Source organism: Poecile atricapillus, chromosome 1, assembly GCF_030490865.1.
Source record: "Poecile atricapillus isolate bPoeAtr1 chromosome 1, bPoeAtr1.hap1, whole genome shotgun sequence".
In the NCBI taxonomy this organism is placed as follows: domain Eukaryota; kingdom Metazoa; phylum Chordata; class Aves; order Passeriformes; family Paridae; genus Poecile; species Poecile atricapillus.
Genome location: NC_081249.1, coordinates 73,488,710 through 73,511,294, shown reverse-complemented (window position 1 = coordinate 73,511,294; position 22,585 = coordinate 73,488,710). Strand labels below are relative to the sequence as shown.

The 22,585-nt window shown below is 38.1% G+C and overlaps 1 protein-coding gene across 1 annotated transcript in view; it reads left to right on the top strand.

Annotated features, from left to right (window-relative positions):
- The window catches only part of DDX10 (DEAD-box helicase 10), a 160,034-nt gene that overhangs the window by 74,256 nt on the left and 63,193 nt on the right, over window positions 1–22,585 (top strand). The window lies entirely within an intron of this gene.

Below are 22,585 nucleotides of genomic sequence, written 5' to 3'. Positions count from 1 at the left end.
GATCTTGTTCCTCATCAAATACAGTTATAACACAGTCTTTGTGCAAAAGCAAGTAATTGGAATTTTGAAGAGTAGTGTCAAGACTAATATTTCAGTTGCTGGAATGATGGATGTGTGTAGTGGGCAGCTGAGCTGCGAGCCAGCAGGATGCAGATGCTGACTCTTCTTAGGGAAGCAGCTGCAAGAGAGTGCTTGGATATGCCAGGAAAAGCCAGGCTGTGTGGAGCCTCTTGGCAGGAGTTCAACTGAGCAAAACTGGAGGCAAGTAATCCTACCTGGAGGCACATAATCCCCAGGTGAAAGCTTGAAGATGGGCATCAACCTGCCAGGCAGATTCAGCTCTTCACCTTGTACAATTTTCTACTTCTTTGTGCTTTTCTACTACAAGCAAGCTGGTAGGACTTAACTTTGTCAGCAGTTCATTCCTCCCTCCAACTGTTCAGGTTTCCATACCTTTCCACAGATTTTTTTTGGCTTTTTCCTTTTTCTCTTGCGTTGTGTTTAGGGAGTCTCAAATCACACAGAGGTAGTTGCTGGTGTTGTTTCAGGAGGTTCAGTCATAGGCTACTTAGACTGTCATTTGCTTGTGCCGCCTACAAGCCTTTTTAGGCTGTGCTTAAGGGATGTGTAACCTCCTCTACAGTCCTGCTCTTAAGCTTGCAGTAACGCCTCTGTGCTATCTTCACTAGAGCTAGATTACTTGTGGCTAAATTTCTTTAATTTAAGTAGTGATTTTCCATGTGGTTTTGTATAATAAAAAAAATAATAAAATTTGTATAATAAAAAGCTTTATTGAACAAAAGTATTTTATGCATTTCTGTTCTTAAAACAATTTCTTTGGTAGCTAAAGAGTATGGGTTTGGTCTGGCATCTTTGGTCAACCTGTGCTGAATCTTGTCCCATTTTGTATTTTTATATCTTTTGTTTCTGTTTCCACCAAATGTTGTTTCAGATCCTTTCATCCCATGGAGTCAGCCTGGTGATAGTTGCTCTATTTTTTCCTGGGCTGTGTTTGTGACTGTGCCATATTCTTCTTAAAACACATTCTGATATTCTGTAATCCTGTATTCTTCCTGCATAACAACTCCATTATTATTGTTTTTACTGTATATGCAGTCATAGCAATCAGTTTGATTTCAGTCCTATTAGCCAACTTGTATGATGTTATTTTCTCACTTGGATCCCTGTTTCTGCTACTTGCAGGGTTCCTGGTAAGTTCTCTTGTAATGGTTATTTATTCAGGAAGCTCTATAGTCCTACAGGCTTGGTTTTGCTTAGATTTATATTTTTAAGGATGTCACACTTGCTGGTAAACCATCTTCTCTAATGAAGCTGATCTGTCCTCCAGCTGGTCTCCAGTTGCTTGATTTCTCCATGCTCAGAATATCCAAGGCAGTAGGTGCTGGAGTTTATGACACTAATAGTCCACATCTGGGAAGTGTAGGTAGCTCCAGAGGGACTCATTCTTGGAGAGAATGAAATGCCATCTCCAGGAACTTCAGGCTGTATTTAACTCTGTGGGTAGTATTTGCAATTCCCAAAAAACTGCTTTCCTAAAGTGCAACCTTAGAGATTTTAATTCTGTTTTTATTTGGATCTTATTTCTTTAGCATATTTCAACAGGAGTATGCCCTGCTTTTCCTTTAAGCTTTCTGTAGCTCCTGGGGAACAGAAAATGAGATTTTTTCAGGTCTATTTAATATCAGACATTATTGACCATTAATGGCCAAGGATGGCAATAAAATACCTCAAATAACAAGAATAGAACATGCAGTAGGAAAATTATAATCTCTTAGTTCTTGTGAGAAATAAATAAATCAATCAATCTTTATTTCACATAGCCATGAAATAGCATAATATATTTAATCCCAAACTCTGTAGGAATCTTGAGCTATTTTTGTTCATTATTTAATCATTAAAAAGTTTATTTGATCTCACAGACCTATTTTCTCTCCTTGAATTTTACTTTGCTCTCCTGAAAATTTTTCTTTTTAGTAGCTTAATAATGGGAAACTAAATTTTGTTTAAAATTGTGCTGATAATAAATTTACTTTAGTGTTCCTTCTTTTGTTCAGGGTTTCTTTTTTTGATTATATCTGAATGTCTTTGATAGTTGTATTAAAAAGTTCTAAAACTGGAAGCATTTCTTAGACTATGCAGATAAAACCATGGGAAGCTACCACTGTAGTTGCTATAAACAAGCAAGCATCATTATCATTGGTGGTACACATAGAAGCAAACATTCAAATCTGCTTTCAACAGATCATGACTCTCTGTGTTACAAATGAATGAAGACATATTTAAGTTTCTGTTTATCTCCTCTGGTGCGTCTCCTTATACTCTGTATTTGTCTCAGTTGATGTGCCTTTAACCTTTTGGGTGCCTCTCACATTTGTTTACTTCCAGCCTAGGTTTCGTGGGTTTTTTTTAATAACCTTCCTGTATATAAAACTGGGAAGTGTTGCAGTAAAGACTGTGTTACAGTTTAGCTCTGTACGCTGTGTTGCTTTTGAAAAAAAGAGGATTTTTTCCTTTTCTTTTTTCTCTTCTTGTCACATCTTCTCTGCCTGTGGAAGTTGTTTTGGTATCTTGTGAGCTGCTGTACTGCTCTGTGGTGCTACATCTTAATTTTGTTCACTTTCTGATTGTATTTTATTAAATTGATTTTATTTCTTTTTAATTTTTCATCTCTCCTATCACTTTGTATCTTTTCCCTGTTTCCAGGGAAAACAGGGTAAACGCGTGTTTAAAAGAATTTAAAAGGTCATGATTCTGAGAAATAATAACACTATAAATTGTATATACAGAAGTAGCAAACAAGCAAATGCATGAAATGTCTTGGGGTAAATTGATTTTTAGAGAATTAAAAGAAATTTCAGAAGATGCTTGTTTAGATTAATGCTTTTTAGTTGGTTTTTTTTCAGATAGCTTTTATTCTCAGAAGTTGATATTTGTCTGCTGTGCTTTTTATTTACTGTGTTATGTAACCTCCATTTGCTGAAATTTGCATTTCTGCCTTCATGAATATATTATTTTTCAGATTTTGGGTCAATGAAAAACTTGATTAAATTTCTATTTATTTAGGAAATACATTGCTGGAGGCTCCAGAAGAAACAATATCCTAGAATTTTTAAGCTTTGGTATTTCTGAAGTATTTATTGCTTTAACAGGAATTTACAGAGAAGGGGAATAATAAGATATTAAATTTGCAGTCAGAATAGAAATAGCTTTAGAGATAAAATTTGAAAGAAATCTAAGGTATTAGAGTAAATAGCCTCACTATCTCAATATTCATTAGATGATGTAAAGGCAAAGACAGTAATGGATTTTTAAGCATTGACTCTGCCTCAGTCAGAGGTTAGCAGTTTATAGTCGAAAAAAAAGACTGATATAAAGGCTAAACACTTGCAGTTTCCTTTTTAACTTCTCATTAAAACAGCTGATCAGATGCTTTCTATGAGATTTATTGCTTGCTGTCATCTGTCTTAGCCATGTATTTCACTGATGTAGAGTGATATTTTAGCCGAGCGATTTGGTAATGGCTCACCAATAAGGCAGTGTCTGATCTGGACATAAAGGTTCAGCGTTTGATGTTGTGTTTTCTTATATAGCACGGCATCCAGGACATGGCTAATGAGGGCTTGTAAAGAGTAAAGAAGGTTGGGACACAAAGCAGATGTGCTGCTTTACAGAGGTGCTCACCCAGAGGCACAGTAAATGAGAATTTTCTCTGCAGACTGCAACTACTGCCAAATAACAGTGGAGAAACTGTGGGTGATGAGCACTTACTCTAATTGCAACACTGACAACGAGGAAGCAACAGGATAAAAATAAACCCCTCATACTTTGCTGGGCCTTCCATTGCTGTAGCATTGGAGATTTTTCTATCTTATGAGCTAAGGGAATCTTTGGTTCATACATAGTTCGGGCTTAGTCCAGTAGAATGTAGTGGAACATTTCAGCTCCAAAATACATTTAAGTTACTGATTCCTGAGTTTTATTCTGTCAACCAGCACTAATCCCTGGTGTTTATGGAATGAGGCAAAACCAAACACTAAGTGGCGTTGAAGGAAGTGAAGAGGCAAGATAATGAAAACAATAGTCTATCTTGAATTCTTTAGATTAGTAGTTCCTCTTCTACAATGTAACATAAAAGACTTGCATTTGAAGGCAAGGGAGCACTAAATACCTATTTCCTTAACTAACTAAATAAAAAAAATATAACACGTTATTTCCGGATGTTAATAACGTACATTTTAAATGTTGTATGCACAGAGACGATTAAATGCGATCTTGTTTAGCCTAGATTATAACATTACAAATTAGATTATAAATTATAAAATTAGAGATTATAAAATCTCTAATTAAAGGCTGGGACTTTGTTGCACTGGGCACTTAACATACTACATATATACTGTTGCAGAGCTGCTGGTTTAAGGTGAGAAAACAGGTGGGCACAGAGGACAGATGGGGAAACACAAGGTGATGAAGACAATTATGGGGGTTGTAATAAGCTGCAGTTGCCGTTTACCATCTGCCCAGCTAAAGAGAGAAATTTTGTAATACCATTTTTTTGTTGTAGCACAGTATTTTTTTTATTTTGCCTTAAGGATCTTGCAATGCAGGTCCATATATAGTTACATACCTGATCAACCTGACTGGTTAGTAAACATTATTATTATCATCAACCTCATTACTATGACAGAATTATTCCTCTACTTTCATCTGTGTTCAACACCCTGATTTGCGGGTGCTTGGGATTTTACTGGATTTACAGTTGGGAAGGGGGTATCAGTGAATGTTGATCTCTAGTAATAATCAAGTAATATATTCTCCAGTCTTGCAATGGAGTATTAAGGACATAAACAAGAGCACTTTTATCTTATTTGTGGTGTTCCCAAGTTGTGCCTGAATTGGAGTATTCATGTGAATTTTTTTTCAATCTATCCATTGTTTAGTTTTTCTTGCCTAAATCATCCTTTAAGCCCTGGTCGGTTGACTTGACTCATTTCGCCTAAGGAATGCTTAATGTTTAATCTGAAAGGTACAAAAATAGCAAGGAATCAAGATAGTTGTATGCAAAGAATGATGCAAGTAAGTTCTACTGTTTGAAATACAACTGGTGTTGCACTCCAGCATCACACCACCTTTTCGTGGTGAGAATACTAGCAGAGGGTGTGTAAAGAGTGATGGTTTCTAGGGAAGAGAGTGTTTAACAAGGAGCTGGTACATTTTGAGGGAGTCCAAGTGAAAACGGATAGAGCACATCTTGAAGGGTGGGTAAGACTGAGCTTAAGGAAAATTACTATTTTCTTATGTGTAGCCCAATCATCCAAGGTTACTCCTGTAGTGGAGAAGGAAGATAATGCTTTAGGTTAAATACAAAGAAGAACGTTTTTACAATTAATGTGGTAAAACACTCAAATAGGTTGCCTGGAGACTTGGTAGATGCCTCATTCCTGTAAAATTTCATGGTCAGGCTGGTTTGGGCTCCGAGCAATCTGATGTTTAGTGGAAGGTTCCTGCTTATTTCAGGGAAATTGGACTAGATGACCTTCAAAGGTCCTTCCAACCAAAACTGTTTTGTGATACTAGGATTCAGTGATTTCAGGAGTTGATTCAAAGCCCCTGGTGTTTTACCTCCTGCTTAAAATCACCCCCTTGCTTTGCAGCGGTAGTAAGGAGAAAATAGTTTTCCTTTGTTTCCTTTCATGCTTGCTCTTCCTGTTTGTTTTTAGTCTCTTGTATTCTGCACTTTGTTAGGAAAAGCACTTATGTCTGTAAAGTAGAGCTCTGCTCTCTGCAGAATTCCTGCCCCTTGCTCCACAGAACGTAGAACGTTTGGAGGAAGGAGATCTACGTGATATGCTGGCCCTGGTGATATTTGTACTGTATTACCAATTGTACCAGATCTTCCAAGTGAAAACAGCTCCTTTGCAGCTGCAAACTAACATGGAACAGTGACTGTCTGCTGGATTTTGTGGAGTGAGTGGGCCAACCCACTAATGAAGCAGTTTGCTGTATAGCTGTTAAACTTCTGCTACAGAAAACATTTAGCCAAAAGGATAGGTCAATCAGTGTCCCCTTAGATGTGGAAGGGACATGATTGCGGTTTTTTACAAAATCTGATCTGAAATCTCCTGGTCATGTTTTGGACTAAACTGACCTCATAATAAATAATTCAGATGGCAGAATTCATAACTATCATGTGGGGACCTACTGTTAAGTCTAGTGCTCAGCCCTGTGGTTTTGTCTTGGTTTACGTCAGTAAGAGTTGTTTATAGCTGGAGGTGCAGTGTGACCCGAAGCTGGAACATAGTAATGATGGAAATAATTTTGTGTTGCAGATATTAAAATTCTGAATCGGATTTTTTTCACAAGTTCACCTTTGGAAAAAAAAAGAATAATTTTATTTCCTTTTATTTCCTATCTTTTTAGAAATGTAATTGTTTTCCAGGTAAGATTTTCAAAAAGTTTGAAAGTCTAATGTCTGATTCCCATTAAAATTGAGTTTATTTGTCAAACCACCCAAACAATTGAAAAGCATATTATCCTTACAGAATTTTAACATCCTTGTGATGATCTTTGTAAATCACATACCAGAAAACAAACTCATGGTGGCTTCTTTGGAAAACTGACCGCTGCAGTTTTGCAAGTGAAGGACTTTAATAGCCCCAAATTTCAAAAAGATTAAAAAAATGGGATCTGTCTGGACCACATTCCTTGCAAGTGAGAAATCCATGACAATATGAAGAAGTAAAGCCTGGTTAAGCAAATGTTCATGGAGAGAGAGTTTATTTGTGCTCTGGGATGTGTGCTCACATCTTCAATTGGAATATTCAAAGTCAGTATGTTTTATGTTTTTAATGGGAAATGTCTCCTGCCATTTTAATTTTTTTTTTTCCCCAGGAGGAAGAGAAATATTTCCCTCTTTTTTTAAAAAAGCAGCTTACTGGGTGATGTTTTTAGAAGTGTGACTTTTTTGTTGCTATTTTCTATTTTAAGCACTGAGAGTGGAAATTGTCAGAAGACAGATTTTATTAAAGCAGTGTAAATAAATAAGCAGATGGCTTAAAATATTAATAATTTGTTTTGCATGTATTTAATATAGGTATAAAATGAATTGAGAAGAAATACTTGCTGCCGGACTGGCTCTGTGTAATAAGTAGTTTTGATTACTAAACATTCCAGTTTTATCTTGGATCAGATATCGATCGCTTTGCACTGATGGCCCATAGCTGACTCATTACTTTTCCCATAGCTCTGCTAAATACTGAAACCTACTGATGTTCTAAGCAGCAAAGTAGATAAATAAGATAATAAATTATGGCAGTTATCTTCTGCAAGCTGCTAAACTGGTAGAAAATGTATTATGGTTATGTCCTTGGAAGAAACTGGCTGTTTCAATATAGTGTGAGCTTCTTATCAGGCTACTTGTCTTCTCCGGGTTATTGACCACTGAATACCCTCAGCAGCTTTTTTTTTTCACTTATAAGCAAAACAGTCAAATACCCTTACTGTAAGGAAAGCTCCATGTTAGACAAAGCATAAGAAAGAGTTCCATACCAAAATTGAAACAGAAGACATTTTTTCCGTATGGTCTCTCGTATCTCTCATATTCTCCTGTTGGTATTAACCTAAACTTCGATATGCTTTTTAATGTTTTTTCCTCAGAGCAGCTGAAAATGGTAGATAAAAAGAATCTTACCCACATGTCTGTAAATGGCTACAGGAATAAAATCTATTGAATGCATGATAAAAAGTTACTGCAGCATAAAAAGCTGTATTGTTCAAGCATGGAAGCACTGTAAAAAGTGCTTGTAAAAGCAGTTCAGAAGTCTTTTTTCCTACCAGAGTTAGAAGTAAGTTATATCTTCTCAGTTTCGTCTCTCTTTTGAGAAAAATCAAAGCAATCAAATGCAGCTATACAAAGGGATAACCTCTGTTTCTGTAGATTTAGTAGGAAAAATTACTTTTATATCTATATCTATATATATGAACTTTCATCATCATGGAAATCAATCTATGCATGAAATGGATATGAAAAAAAGCATAACCTCAAAATAATGTACTTTGTAGTTTTAAACTGAGTGACTTGTGCAGAAGGTTGATTTGTATGTTCTTACAAACTGGTCTGTCTGCAACAACTGTATTCTATTACACTATCACTGTTACAGTGTTTGAGAAAATTCTTGCTCTGCAGAAGAGGGATTGAAATTGTTCTCTTCTGTCTTTATTTGGTTCCATATTGGATTACTGTTTTGAATAGAAAAAGATCACTAGCAATGTGAAGTACATGGTTGTCTTCCCACTCAGTAGTGTTTCTTATGTAGAATCTCTTTTCTGCTGAAAGGTTTTAAGAGGATGTTTTTGTTTAATCTCAGGTAAGATGTGTTAATGTGAACGCACTTGTTTAAAATCCAGTTTCCATGTTGGCAGTTGACCTGCTATTCTGGATTTTCTTGCTTTTCCTAACTTTTGCTGTGTTGTTAAAACTCTGTCCAACTGCCTTGACATTGTGAGTAAGTGAAGTGACATCTGGGTTTCTTCCAGCTGTGGTCACTGGGTGGCTCTTGGCACAAAGTGAGAACACTTGCAGTTTATTAGTTTTATTTCCCATTTTAACATTTGCACTTAAAATGGGAAATATTTCTCATCATCCTGGAAATCTCGACTTTTAAGCAGATTATTCTTAACTGAACAAATGTCGTCTGCCACACATGACCCGTGCATTCTCTGAAACTGCTTCAGAAACTGTTGTTTTTTGAAAGAGATGAGTTTTTCCCTTATTTCTTAAGCTAGCTATCTAAATTAATTTTTAATGGAGACCTGTCAGCAACTACCCCATATTTTTTTAAGTAGTGATGACAGATTCATAATCCTAAACATATTTTTTTCTTTCCTTTCTTGTGTCCATTTAAATTTACCTTCTAAAACTTGTGTTTTTTCAGTACACCAGTTTGCTTAAATTAGTGTGTGTGAAGTGTTTCCAGGTGAGCAAGGTGAGCTTTTCTATCATGCTGGAGTGAGAATGAGTGTAGGACAGACTAGGGTGTGGGGTTCATGACTTCATTACAGTGGTCCAGTTGTGCTAACATAAGCTGGTGTGTCCCCACTGTATTGCTGGCTTCAGACTGTTTTCTGTGGTGTGCCTTTCACTTAGGACAATGTAGCAATTTGTGTGTGTGCCCTGGAGTTTAGCTAAGGCTCAAATGGGTAATTCTTCAGTGATACAGAAGTGAAGTCCGGCCAAGAGATAGTCTTTCAAGAGAGATTTCTTAATTTAGAGAAATTTCTCAGGAGACTATGTTCTGTGAATTGTAAGGATGGGATTTAAGCCTGAAAAAGAGCAACTTGCAGCTTATTTGTCAGTGCTCATGCAAACACTTCAGGAATGGGAATGTTGTTTAGTTTGTATTACTTAAATTGGATTGGTCCAGCTCTTGACCTTGGTGCACAGTGTGTCCTGCAACAGACTTCACAACAATTCGCTGTGCTCTTAGTGAGAAGACTAAAGACATTTCTTTGGATGGCAAAAATATCTTCCATGTCCAGCTGGTGAACCTTTTCTTGTGAAGGTTCTGCTGCTTAGAGCTCTAGTCATAATGCCATTCCTATTCTCTTTGTGCTTCTCTGTGGTTTTCCTGCAGTACTGGCCTTAGTGTTAAAATGAGGAATAGGGATGACTGATCAGTGCCATGTGTCTTCCTTTTGGTGCGTTCAGAGCATTTTTTGCTGAAATCAGTGATGCATTTCCATTGTTCCTGGTTTGTGAAACTTCACTGTTAAATATTTATGGATTTTCAGTAAGCACAAGAAATGTCTAGGTCTAAGCTATATATTCTGGTGAATAGCTAACAAGTCATTTGTTCATGTGTTATCCCTCTAGACTTATTTTTCTGTCTATGCAGAATATAAAATCCACATTTATTCAAAACTAGTGCAGTTAAATTTAAGGGAGAAGAAGAGTGTGTAATATTATACAAAGTTAATTTATGATGATGAAATAACTATAGCAAGTAGATTATGTTAATTTCCTAACATCTCTGAAGTCCAGTGTGTTTCTCTAGAAATAATTACTGATTTGATTTCAGCTTGACTTTCTTCCAAGGATCTTTAAAATATGAGTATTATGGCTCAGATAAGATAATCAGAGTATAAGTTTTCCTAAAAGTTGGTAGCAAAGTTGTACATGCAGCTCAGAAGGAGAAATTCAGTGTTAGAGGGCAATTAATTGACTGCTGTGAACTCTAAGACACTGTGTATAATTAATGAGAGATGTTTGTTCCACTTTCAGAACAACTGACACAACCTAATTGATCTTGACCTGACCTGAGAAACTAGGGGTGCACACAGAAGAAGAACCATGGGCCTGACTGAGGAGAATCAGTAGCACCCCAGTAATTTGTCTTTAAACACAGATCATTGTAGTCACTGTAACAGTTCTAATCCTTGATGTCTCTTAACTCTCCTTGACCATTTTTTAAACTTTAGTTATTACTTTTTAGTATGGATTCTGTTAAATGTTCTACAAAAAGTTAAATTAGTTTCTCCTGTTATATTGCCTTTGTCTAAAGAATCAAGAAACTTTTTTTTGCAAATGTGCCTTTGGCATTCTTGGTCTGTAAGGTATTTCTTATTCCAATTTCCATTTCTGTAATCCGTCATTCCTCTAAAACTTGTTTTTCTGCTTTACATGCTTTTGAGTTCAGTCTGAGGGCCTGTAATTGTCTGGAGTAGCATGATTTCCTGACTCTTCACTTTTTCTTGTAAATATTGCTGTTTCCAGTTCTAAATCATCTGTTACTTCCAGTAAGAAAGATTCATTCAAAAAAGTAAAATTGCACAACTGATAGAAGATTCTGTGTTAATGGGATTACCTGATCATTTAATGCCTGAATTGGGGGGAAAATTACTTCCTTTTTTCTTCCAAATGAGTGGACAGTTTTCATATCCTCTTTGCTGGAAACTCAGTTGCCTTTGCCCTTCTAGTCTTAGTGCCAGCTTTCTGCCAGTTCTAAATCCTTGGAGCAGCAGCTTTTCTCTTTGGGGAAGGACCAGTGCTAGCAAAGGGCAGGTGTGGAGTTGTGTAGAACTGCAGGACCACTTCTGGCAGCATTTTAAGTCTGTATTGAATACATGGAAAAAGAAGTCAGAATACTCAACCTTTTTTTAAGAAGAGAAATAATAGAAGTGAAATACCTTTTCCTGGTTATTATTGTGGTTTCTGCATCAACCTTTAGCTGTGAAGAACTTCCGTCTTTTCAGATTAACCTTGACTGACATTTGGTTGAGAGAAGCCAGCTCTGTTCTTCTCGGGTCTCTCACCAGCAGTGAGCAACTCCCTCAGCTGATCTCCCGTTCTTTCCTCTGGTTCCTTGGTGTTTTCCTCATGTCTGTGGTGCTGCTGCCTTTGCCCCAGCTGGGCCTCCTGTTCGCTGGGTGTGTGGGGTTACTGAGGAGCCCCTGGTGCACTTGGGCTCTGCACTCCTTGTCTAGGAGCAAAATTCAACCAAGCCTCGTCTCAAAGATAAACCCTCTCAGACCAACTGGTGTTTGCTCTGCTTGCTCTCTGTAGCAGCGCTGTGTCTGGGTGGAGGTAGGGCAGTGGCTTCACTTGTGTCTGCTCCTGTGCACAGAGATGGAGCATCACCTTCAGAGGCCTCTGAAGGGGAAGGGGAGGAGAATGTGCCATCTGGGTCAATCAGAAGAGGAAATAAAGCTCTTAAAGACAGTGGTGGTTATCACACTAATTACTGCTGAAAAATGCAGTCTGGTCAAATGAGCAAAACTCACGGTTTTTTCTCAAAACATCTGCAGTCTTTGCTATTTGTGGTCACAGTCTGTGGAGAATATTTTTGTGGGTGGCAATTAAAAGGGCATAGGTTGTGGTTTTAGCTTGTGCAAAAGGAGGGAGAGAGGGAGTTGAGATAATATATTTTTATCTTTGCAGAATAATGTTTTTATTACTTTCTGGTGACAGATCAGGAGAATGTAGCAAACAAAATGTTTTGAGTAGCTTCAGCTTTAGCTGCCACTGTGTTCCTGGGGCCAGCTTTTCAGAGAGAAAGGAAGGTCATGCTCATCACACGCTTTCAGCCTTAAAGAAAAACAGCAGGAAAGCTTGGTCTTCTCATCCCACCTTTTGATCTAAGTTTCTTCTGCAAAGTATTTTAAAACCGTAATTTTAACTATGTTTTGACATTTATTTAAGCCTTGGCTGCCTTAATGATTATGCAGAAAAAAATTTTTTTCCCTCTTTTTCCTTAGAAAAACTGTCCTAACTCCTAGAAAATAGTCACATTAAATGCAACAATCTTTATTTAACTAAAAAAGCCCCCAATTAATCAGTTCATTAAATGTCACCTTAGCATTGCCTTCTGGCTCTATCACCAGTGATTACATTTCTCGGAATATTTCAATTTAACTGTCTTACAGTAAGATATTAAGTGTGGCCTTTGAGAGAAGGAGCAATTTCCAGCAAAACTGAAAATTTATAAGGTCCAGAACATAGGATGTACTCAGCACACCTCAGCACTTAAGGATTCTTTTAATCTTTAAGGGAAGGGCAACCTTCCCTTTCCCTTCCTACTTGTCTCCCTTCACTCCCATTTTGAGTGTGGGCCTTTCATGTGGAATATCAATGGGGGATGAGTAAGCAGAACCTTTCACCTGCTGAAAACTGAGAAAATATCTCAACATCATTGTTGTTGGAGATCCATAATAGAACAGAAGTTGCAATGAAGGTACAGATTTTCTTAGTTCCTCAACTCCACATTAATGTGGTATGGGGCTTGGGTTGAGTGTGGTTTTGTTTAATTTAGGGCTTTTTTTGGAAGTGTCAGACAGGAGATGCCTAGGTTTGAAGTAATTTGGGCCAATATCAAATACATGCTCATGCTCTCCTAATTTGCCAAGTTGTGCTGGAAATAGCATGTTTATTTCTTGCTCGCAAAAATGGAAGCTTTGGAATGGGTAGGATAAATAGCAGTCAGCAAAATAATGGGATTTGCATGTTAATTGATGCTGCATTCTCTTGGCTGTAGAGGTCCTGGAGAATTTGTTGGTTCTGTGTGTTTCTGTTGGATTTTGCCAGAAGATTTTCTTATAAGGGTGCATACTTTGTAATGGCAGAGAGGAGTGGAATGAAAGCATTTTGCTCTTTGATCTGGCACTACAGTTACTAGTGAGATTAATCATTATTGTATACTTCTTTGAGATTTACAGTCTGAATTACAGTATGCTGGAATGTCTTTGTCTTCATTTAGTCATGCATACTTGATTAGAATTTAATTTAGTTTTTGCCTATGAAATATGTGAATAGTTCTGTGTTCTCTATTGTACCTCACTTAAATAAGCTGCATGAGAAGTGATGGCCTTGTGTTGCTAAATGGCTAATGCTTTAGAAAGGAATGTTGTTGCCTCTTGTGCTCCCAGATAATGGAGGTTTTCAGCCTAATGCAATAGCTATACTGAAAAGTTCTGTGTTCCAGTGCATTAAATAGAGATATCTTTCAGAGTGAGATATTATCTAATTATTTTAATTCACAAATTTCTCAAGTAGTGGATTTTTTTCATGTTAGATAGTATAATAAAAAATGTAGGGATGGTTTTGAGTTTTTTTTTGTTTTTTTTGCCTGTATTTCTTGTATAATAGTCTTATACTTAAAGATTTGCAAAATGAGCTGCAGTGGTTTTGCAGATGAATGGCAAAAACTGTTTGTTGGCATATACAGATAGAGTTGCATTTACAATTACATAATTTATACTCTGTGAATCAAATGTTTGTTTTCTGGGCTGGGAGGAGCTTGGCTCTTGACCAAAGCATTTCCTGTTCTATGGAGGAGTTGGAAATATGTAATATAAAAATAAAAAGAAAAAAGCAAAGGGAGAGGGTAAGATAGGGAAGGAAAAAAGCATGAAAAATTGATTGTGCAATGCTGCTCATTCATGGTTCCTTCTGGTATTCTGGTATTTTATATCAGGGTAAAACATTAACATTCTATTATTCAGTAATAGAACATGAAAGCATGAAAGTTCTCTCATGAATGTAAGGATGAAAATGCATTTTAAAAAATACACTTTCAAGATTCGGTTTAAATTTTTTAGCAGTTAAATGCTGCTGGGAGGATAAAGGAATTGTATTTCAGGATTAGAAACTGTTCCCAGGCATTTCTAAAGTACCTGTAAAGAAACAAGAGGAAATAGTTAAAACAGAATTAAACTTCTTAAAATGAATGCAGACGTATGGGCATGTATGGATTAAAAAAAAATCCTTTCTCTCATTTAAATTCATAGTTGGAACTATTCAGAGCTACTGATGGAATCCTCAGTATCTTGAAAGAATGGTTTTTGTTGAATATGTTGTCTTTACCATTGTTTAAATAGTTATGATTTTGAGTTGTAATTGACAAATAAGTTCAATAAATTACAGTAAATGTTGCAATATCAACATTTTTTTCTTAATATTTGCTCATTTTACCTGCTTTTCAGAGAAACTTCATCTTCCATCTCGTGTTTATCCTTTGCCAAAAGTCCCATTTTCAAGTCTTGATACCAGCTGCTGGAATGAGCAGTCCTGTATCACATGGAATATGCATTCATTCTTAGGAAAAGTTTAGCAATTCAGTGGGAAATTATTTTAGTGGTTTTCAGTGTTTTAGAAGTATTCTAGAGAAATGCGGCTATGTGGCATCAGGAATGGGAATAAGATTTATCACTGAAGAACCGTTTAATAAAGATTTCTGTACTTAAGCTTGGCTCTTGTCTGTGAAGCTTGGCTCTTGTCTGTGGTTAGAGATAAATACTGGACAGGGACCCATTTACTGGTGCCTGTTTCTCCTTCTTCTCTGCTGTCATAGTCTATACAAGTAAAACAATCTCCTAAATAAATACCTTTTTTAAATAGAAGGAATGGTAGCAAATTCCTGTCTTAATGGAGTGCCAAGTTCATAATGTAAATATATTGCAGAATATTCCAGTTGTTTTAGCAAGTGGCAAGGTTTTGTTTTCCTACCTCCTGTATTTTATTGCATTATTTATGTTTAACACTGAATTTTTAATCTTAAATTTAGTTATTTTCAACTTTACTGGCTTAATTTTATCTGTTTTAGAGAATAGTAGTATGTAATAAGAAATCTATTCTCAGCAGACTCTCGTGCCCAAATACAAAACTGTAATGAAAGTTGGATTCAGATTTAATCTCTTGTAACAGTAATCAAAACCATTGTGCATGAGTGCCATAGTACAGGTCTGTCTTTGCTGTGGTTTGTTTCATCTGTGTCTCTTTCTTTGATCTGAAAGGCAATTTTAACTGTAACACGGTAGTGTGGTGAGCTGCTGGTCTTGTGATCTAAACACAATGTGATGTGCTGGTTTTGGCTGGGATAGAGTTAATTTTCTTCATCATACTGAGTATGGGGATGAGTTCTGGATTTGTGCTGGAAACTGTTGGTAACACAGGGATGTTTTCTTTCCTGCTGAGCAGGATTTTCACAAGGCTTTTCTGCTCCTCACCTCACCCAACCAGTGAGGAGGCTGAGGGTGCACAAGGGATTGGGAGGGGACTCAGCCAGGACAGCTGACCCCAGTTAATCCAAGGGGGATTCCAGACCATCTGACACCATGCTCAGCATATAAAGCTGGGGAAAGAGGAAGGAAAGGCTTGGGACATTTTGAATAATGGTGTTCATCTTCCCAAGTCACCATTAGGTGTGGTGGAGCCCTTCTCTCCTGGAGATGGCTGAACACCTGCCATTCCCAATTCACCATGGGAAGTGGTGAATTTATTCTTCTGTTTGCTTTGCTTGCCTGCAAAGCCCTTGCTTTAGCTATTACATTGTGTTTATCTCAGCCCAGGAGCTTTTTCATTTCTACAGTTCTTGATTTTCTCCCCTCCTGCTCCGGGGTGGGTGAGTGAGTGGCTGCATTGTGGTTTGTTGCTGGCTGAGGTTAAGTCGCAACATGCAGCTAGCAGTATTGAATAGTGGTTATTAGAATGTTTTGTAATTTACACTACTTCTGTTTCTACTGTTGCTGTGATTTTGAAATGATTCATGTCTATGCTATTCTTTATGCTAAGAATGCTGTTTTTCTTTTGAATACTAACCTGGATCTTTCCTTCATAACTGCGACTGTAAAAGCCATATGCAGTTCTTGATGTTTTTCTCGTCTATAAAATGGTCTCTTTTTAAAATCAGCATTATTTCACTAGGTCTAGAAAGGAAATAATTAGTAGATGTAGTAAGTAATTTAGATGTCTAGAATTTCCCTGATCAAACAGTGCTATTATGTAAAGAATTATCAACCAATAACTTTAGCTTCTTGCTTTTTCAGTATCTTGCTTGAAATCTTGCATGATACTAGTTGAAAAAAACATAAAATAACACACATACTAACACTCTGAAGAAAAAATACTCCAAACCAACAAGATCCCCATCAATCCAGCCTTTTAATTTAAGCCACTGCTTGAAAAATTGAAGGTCATGTTGATCTTCATACTTGATTAATGTGCTGTAAGAGTTTATAGAGAAGCAAATCGAGAACATGTAAGGAGTGTTGTTTTTTTCTTTTGAGTATGTCTACTTATTTCCAGATTTTCACAACTGCTGTGGTAAAAGCTGTCCTCAGTGATATATACTAATGATATGCAAGTTGTTTGAATGGTGTCTGTGAATTTAAGCTTCCTAATTTTTAACATTTAATTAAAAAGTAAAAACTTAGAATACAAACAAAATTTGCTGCACTTGTATTACATAAAAAGTAGAACAACACAGGCTAACTAAAGAAACTTGTTTTCCTAGGGAAGATTGAGGGAGTTCTTCTGTTAGAAGCAGCTTTGCCCTGCTGCTTCTTAGTGGCTTTGGCTTGTTCTGATGTTCACAACAGTGCAAAGGCCATGATTCATGAGTAGTCAGCAGAAATTAGGAAGGACAGAAATAACTGTCATTTAGAGAAGTGGACAGGAAATCAAAATAAAGACCACCTAGTTACCACAGATCATGAAGAAAAGCAGCATCCGTGCATCCCCTTGTGGTCATGACCCACAAGGATTTTTGCCTCTTTGGTCCTCTATACTCAATAGGAATCAAATTGTATTATCAAGAAGAAGCTTTTTGGTGTTTAGCATTTTGTAAGTGCTTGAAGTAGAGTCTATTTTGCTTCTCTTGATGTTTTCTGTCTTATCTGTCTTATCGTTAGTATCTTTAGTAATTTAGTAATTATGTGTGAGGAGTGAAGGAGTGAAGTTTGTAACTCACTGCTGCTTCTGTGATACTTTAGATATTTTTCAGAAGTAAAAACTTCTCTCCCCTCTAAATTCCTCTCTCTCCATGATAGGTAGTCAAAGCCTTGTAGTCTGAATTTGGAAAATTTATGTGGTTGGGAGGTAATGCTTTATGGTTAGGCAGTTTTAGATTAGTGACTGGAGGTTAGTTAGTCTTTTCAAAGTTCTGTGGTGCTTGCTGGATGAAAACCATCTCTGTGCTTTCCATGGCACAAAGAGTCCTCTTCTTTGCCTAAGGTTTGGTAGCTTCAGTCTGCAGGCCTTCTGTGGGGAATGACATTCGAGTCTGAACGTGGTAGCTTGACAGAGGGACCAACGTACTTGATAGTACTGCAAATGTGATACTTGCTCCTCTTGTGGGCAGTTTCTTGAAGAACTATGAAAAAAGTCTGTGAAATTGAGTCCCACGTTGATTTTTGTTTCTCAGAGGCAGTTACTGTTAGCTTCTTGGTAAAGTAATGTAATGATGTGAGGGGGAGACTGGAAAGTATTTCCAGGTACACCACCATTCTTCCTAGGAATTGTATGATACGAGGAAGAGGGAGAAGAAAAGCCCACAAACCCTCTAGAAATGCAGTAATGCTTGTTTTAGCTTACAGGACTGGAGAATTGATTCTAACTTTTTTTTTCTACTGATATTTTATGATGCAATACTTTACCCTGCCACAATAATGTCTGTAGACAGCTTTTGTAGTGAGTATTCTGTGCTTGCTTTCAAGGGTTGAGTTCAAATTAAAGAGAAAATTATAGTTAGAAACAAAATAACTTTAAGTTGATGATGAGTAACGCTCGGATGGTCAAAGCACATCTGTTTTGTCTTGGTTATGGTAAGATACTGCTGTTTGATCCTGAGTTACTGAGGATTACATGCTCAAGTCTATCTATTGACTTAAAAATTATTAAAATATTAATAGGAAGAATGTGACATATTACAGTAACAAAATTTACTGACAACTGTGTTTCTGTGCCCTATCTCTTCAGGAAAATATTATAACTGGAAAAATAATAAATCTGATTTCTTAAACTTGTCAGTATCTTTCATCAGTGTCTTATCATTCAGAAAACATTTTGTTGTTGATTCAGCTTAAGAATATCAGATGTTTAAGCCAGAAATCAAAAGCTCAGTCCTTCTTGAGAAAAATAGAAAAGAACTTGCATATTAGCTGTATTGTTAGTGATTCTGTATCAAAATGTTTGCATTTTCTGTGCTTCTAAGAGCTAGTTTTTATTGTTACTCATGAAATAATCCAGCAAGCCATCTGGCATCTACAAAAGGAAAAACAAATTTTGGCTTTAGATTAGTAACAGTAGAAAATCCCCCAAGCCTGCAGCTGATGCTACATTTTATGGATTTTTTTATGAACTTGAGTGACTCTTAACTTATAATGTTTAAGTGTTATATATCATTTTAAAGAGGCTAATTATTGCTCTGGTCTTGTTTAATCACTTTAACTATTGCCACATCTTTATTGAAGAAAAGAAAATATTTGGAGGCCTGTTGTGTTGAGCATAGGGCAAAATGTACCTGCTGATGAGCAGCAGGTAACCTCTTCTCATTGACAGAGAGAGGTGTGTGCACCAGCTGGTGCTTAAACTACTGTTAGCAACTTGAGTTCAAATGCAGAATTCCTTTGGTATCTTAATGGCAGTGTGAAAACCTGTGCCCAGATCACCCATGCTGTTTTGTTTGGATCAATGCATTATCTGATGGAATAATTCAGCTTTGGAAAGGGATTTACTGAGGTAAATAGTAGTTGAGCAGGACCTGCAATGAGCCCATCTGTGCAGACAGCAGCTGTGCCCTCTCAGCTCACTTTAAAATGCCCAGGCCTATGGCTTGCTGTGGCACTAGGAACATGGTCTTGTCAGCAGAAACCCTCCATTCACTTATATCTGCTGATGGGTTGGTACTTCTACCTGCAAAGCCCGTGACCCCAGATTCCAGCTGTTTACTGGGCAGAGATGACTTCTGCTACCTTTGTATTCTCTACAGAATTTAAGGTTATCAGATGGTGTGGGAATCTTCTGGCAACCTCCAGCAGCTGGTGGTGCCTGCTACTGTGGTGAACTCCTTGTGAAGAGGAGATGAAGCAGTAGAGAATGTCAGCCTGCTGCTTGTCTGTGCTCAGGTATCTCCTAGTACAAAAGATGAAAATGGGAAATGAGTAAGCAGAATGCCTTGAAAACACAGAATCAAGGGTTAGCACTTAAATTAGGGAAGCCTGAGGTCTCATATCCAGTGGTGTTTCACTTTTAAAATGGATGAATCAGGGTCCTGCTAGATAGGACATTGATGTTTCAATGTAGCTGTTCAAATGTGAGGTCAAAGCAGACAGGCACTGGCAGGAGAAATTTGGTGAGGGGGTCACAGGGTATCATGGATCGTGGAGGAGACCATGAACTGAGGTGGATTTAAACAACCCATCCTGCATCAAGGCTTAAGCCACTTGGAGAAACATCTGGCACAGCTATGTTCAATATAAAGCAGCAACCACCAAGGCAGGAAGTATAGGACAAGAGGCTCTTGGAATGTGGGGAATGGATCCCCTGAAAGATGCTACTGGAGACACATGGAGGGAGAGGGTTAAGTGATAGAAGAGAGACACTTTAGGATTATGTAGGGACTCCAGAAAAATGTGAGAGATCCTCAGAAGGGAACCAAAGCAGCATGTATGGGAACCCATGGTGGCCCCAGGACTATACACTCCATGGCTGATCCTGGACTCCCCCTTGGAAAAGGGGAGCTATGTCAGAAACCAGTGCCCTAGCACACCAAAGGTCCCTTCTTCTACTGCTGAATACTGAAGTCATGTAGTTTGGAAAATTCTGCCTACATCTGTGATGAAAATGTTTTGATAGCTGAGCCCATCTGGTCTTAAACTATGAGTCAGTCAGGGGGCTGTCTCTGAAGCTGAAGGAGCCTTGATAGCCATCAATTTTGAAGTGGGGACAGAAAGCTAAATTACCTGGGTAGTGTGTTGACCCTGACTGGATGCCTGGCACCCACCAAAGCCTCTCTATCACACCCTTCTACAGCTGGGCAGGGGAGAGAAAACATAATGAGGGGTTCATGGGTTGAGCTAAGGACCAGGAGAGGTCATTCACCAAATACCATCACAGGCAAAACAGAGCTAAATTAGAGATATTAATTGAAGTTATTGTTAACAAAATCAGAGCAGGATAATGTGTAGTAAAACCAGCCCTTTAAAACACCTTCTCTTCACCTCTCCTTCTCAGTTCTACCTCTTCCTTCCCAGTGGCACAGGGAGACAGGGAGTGGGGACTGTGGTCAGTTCATCCATCCTGCCACTACTTAGGGAAGGGAGTCCTTCCCTTGCTCCACTATGGGGTCCCTCCCATGGGAGACAGTTCTTTGTCCAACATGAATCCATCCCATGGGCAACAGTTCTGTATGAACTGCTGCAGTGTGGGTCAGGCCTTCAAGGACAGGCTGCTCCAGCGTGAGTCACAAGTGCTACCAGGTAACCTGCTCCAGCATGGGCTCCTCTCTCCATGGGTCTGCAGCTCCCTGCCAGGAGCCTGTTTCTGGCCTCCCATGGGTTCCCAGCCCTCTGTCAGGCATCCCCCTGCTCTGGTGTGGATCTCCTCCATGGGCTCCAGGTGGATTTCTGCATCTCCATGGTCCTCCAGGGGCTGCAGGGACACGACTGCTTTGCCAGGGGCTGCACCAGGGGCTGCAGGGGAATCTCTGCTCGGGTGCCAGGAGCACCTCCTGCCCCTCCTTCTGCACTGACCTTGATGTCTGCAGGGCTGTTCCTCCCACATGTTCTCGCTGCTCTTCTCTGGCTACAGTTACATCTGTGCCGTAATTTTTTTTCTCTTCTTCTTAAATACGTTATCACAGAGGCTTTACCATCACTTCTGATGGGCCCAGCCTTGGCCAGCAACACATTCATCTTGGAGCCAGCTGGCATTGACCCTGCTGGACATGAGGAAAGCTTCTGGCAGCTTCTCACAGAAGCCACCCCTGTAGTCCCCCCTGTACCAAAAGCTGGCCATGAAAACCCAATGCAGCATCCTGTGTAAAACCCACAGTTTAATTATCTAGAGAGTGTGTAGTGTTTTATACTCATGCCTTTTTCTGCAGGTTTTTTAAAATTTTAATCCCTTTGTGTAATGCTACACAAGCAATATTATAAATCTGCCAAATTCACCCACTGACCTTACACTATGCTTTTTGAATCTATAGTGAGGGAACTTAGCTTCCCATTTTTTTCTTCTTCTCCTCTTGTTCCTTCTATTTGTTTGGAAATTTGCACTGTTCCATTTTCTCCCACACAACTTGGCAGTATCAAACTCAGAGGAAGGAGGGGGAACAAGGTACAACTGGAAATGTTGCCTATGTGTGCATGTAAAGGCAGCTCATTGGATATTTGTGTTTCTTAGCTGGGAAAGCCTTTTTTAAACCAAGAAATGTAAACAGCTGAAATTCACAGTTAAATATAATTTTGCAAAATACTGTTGTACCAATTTCAATCTTACAATATTTTTTTTTTTATAGTAGCATGTTATGCTGATACAAATAATATTGGCAGTCTAGAAATAAAGGACTGTTTAATAAAAAAAGAAAACCAAAAGCAGCTGCTGAAAGAAAATGCTGTGGTAGTGAATAGTATTGTCCCACCACCTTGAAATACATCTCTCTTTAAATTCTGCCTGTGGACAGTTCCTGTTGTTCTACTAAGTAGTCTGTATTTTGAGGCAAGGGTTTTATGCTAATGCAGATTCTGAAACAATTTCTGTTTGTAGGATAAGCAGCAGTAATGAGGGAGTAGTGCAGCTTTCTGGGCTGTTATAGGTGTACCTAACCAGTGCTAGCTGCAAAGTGCAGCAAAAATTGTTTGACAATACTGAGGACAAAAGTGCTGCTACAGTTACTATTTTCTATAATAGATATGGTCATTACTTGATATCACAGCGCAGTAGCTGTCACAAGCCATTTTTCCTGTTAGAAGGACTGTAATTTTTCTCTTTTATAGTTCATATTTCAGTGCATTAGTGTGCTGACCATAGTGACAGTGACTTTCTGAGTTAATGTTTTTTTGCTTCCTTTTATAGTGGATTTTGTATAGAACATGAAAACTGATTAAAATGACCAAAATAAAAAATGAAAGTGAGAAAAAGTTCAGTTTTTCCTTTTTCTTTCTGGGTGCTTTGACTGCTTTCTGTTATTTATTAGAAGTTTAGACAGTTTAGTGACTGTTTTTCAGGCGCTTTTTCCTGAGTAGTGGAGAGATTGCAGTCTCTATTGCACTGGGATGATGAATGAGTTCTGGGCCT